Here is a 2,174-nt window from a genome sequence, read left to right on the forward strand (position 1 = left end):
AGTAGAGTTTATAGCATACCACAAGTATAGAGCTCTACTTTAGTACAACTTTCCACCCTCAGACAAATAGAAAGTCTGAGTGTACTATACAGCCATTAGAGGATCTGCTGATAGTGTGCGTTTTAGATTACAAAGGTGGTTAATTTATCCACAAATGACAGCTATGTGGGAATAGCGAAAGTTGGGTGAGCTCATAACCCATAGAGTCATCACTATCTACTTAAAAGTATACCATCATATAATTTTATAAGGAAACCTTAATCCCTCAAGGTTGGAGATTTGTTCATAGTACTAGAATGGAGTAGTATATGGATATGTGGTTTAGTTGTTACCCTTAAATGAGGATTCCTAAGTTTAAACAATAAATTTGGGGACTAAATTTTTATTAGTGAGAGAGAATGCAAAATACGGCAAATTAAATAATAAGTGTTATTGGAGAAATAATCTTATTAGATTTTTCAAGAATCTTTTTAAAAAATTTATAAGTTAAACAGAGTCTGTATGACATGTTTAAGGGAATGAATCGATTAGGTTCAAAGGGGGCATGTTTAGAATACCCAATTAAGGTGGGAGTTGATTGAAGAATTAACTTAGGGTTAAGTTGATTGCTATCTCTATAGTACCCTAAACACTTATACGTCGTCTCCTCTTCCTTTCTTCCCCGATCTCTTTGCCCGTCGCCTTCTCCCTCGACGCCACAAGGAAATCGATCGCGCCAGCGTAGTTCTACCCATCACCGGTCGAGCCTCCCTCCTCCTCCACTGATCGAGTTCGTTCGGGGGGCATCCTTCTTCTCGAGTCATTGCATCTATGCAGGCTATTTTTCGGCCAAGAGGAGGAAATATCCGAACCCTAGCATCTCCCACCACCCAAACCCTTTGTTCCAGCCAACTATCGCAGGAGACCAAGCCCTTTCACTTCAGAACTTTTCCTCCATTGGGCGCTCAATTTCGATTGGATCTTGGCCACCGGTGGCTGGCTGCAGCCATTGGATCCTCTACTCCGGCTAACCATCTACCTCTAGGGTTAGCGCTAGACCTCTCCCCTTGCTATGACATGAAGCTCCCAACTAGAATTCCCCAAACTGCCTTGTACCGGCCAAGCTAGGTTGCTTCGGCCAGATCTTGGCAAATGTTATTGATTCAAATAGGAACTAAGTTTCAAAGGAGGGTAAGATCTTTTGTTTTAAAATTGTGGATTACGATTTGCATTTGATTCTCAGTTATGGATGTATTGATTATGGATTAGAGTGTTTAATTTAAAGGGACAGCGGTTTCACCGAGCTCTGGCCATAGTTTTCTAGCAGCAATTATTCTAGCCGTAAGTCAACAGTAGAGTGCACTGAATTGGGTGAGTTTTGAATTTATTATGCTTGAACTAAATCCAAATTAGTTGGTGAAATGGTTAGAAATATTTAATCTACTTGGTTATGGATTTAACAAGTGGTTATGAGTAGTTAGATTGGAGATTGATTAATCGAAGGGATGATTGTGTTAGTTAAGGATTAATTGATACGTAATTGAGTTATATATTTGGTTTGTGGAATGATTAGGGTTATTTAACTCCAATGTAGTGTGAAACATTTACGGTAATTGAGGATCTAATTTAATCTAATCACTTGGATGGATTAATTAGGGTTAAAAAATGGTTTAACTCCAATTTAAGCAGTGAATTGTATTAGTGAGACCTAAATCATTAATTGAGATTAATTAATGATCATTTCGATTAGGATGACCCTAATTGGTTTTACAGATTTGAGTTAGCTATTTAATTCATATGAATTTAACTAAATAAAATATATATCGATGTAGGACTTTGATTCCAAATGAGCATCTCAATGTGAGATTGTTTAGCATGAACGATAGATAAAGGCGAGTACTTCTTACTTGACCTCTATAGTTCTTTAAACTTAGTGCATGGTTATTTTGATTGATGGATTATGTTGTTTTACCTTAAATCTATTCATTTTTTATCCTATTTGAAACTTATCTGCTTGACCTTAGAGATGATCTAGTTATTTCATATACAGTCTTGGCTTTGGATATTAATACTCTATTTTGTATACACAGGTAGAATATGTATTCTAGGAGAAATTTTGTTGACTGAGTTAACATACTGATTATGGTTATGATGTTGAGTGTGCATATGACTGGTATGTGTTGTAGAAGTTTACT

This window comes from Zingiber officinale, chromosome 8B (assembly GCF_018446385.1).
Source record: "Zingiber officinale cultivar Zhangliang chromosome 8B, Zo_v1.1, whole genome shotgun sequence".
Classification (NCBI taxonomy): Eukaryota; Viridiplantae; Streptophyta; class Magnoliopsida; order Zingiberales; family Zingiberaceae; genus Zingiber; species Zingiber officinale.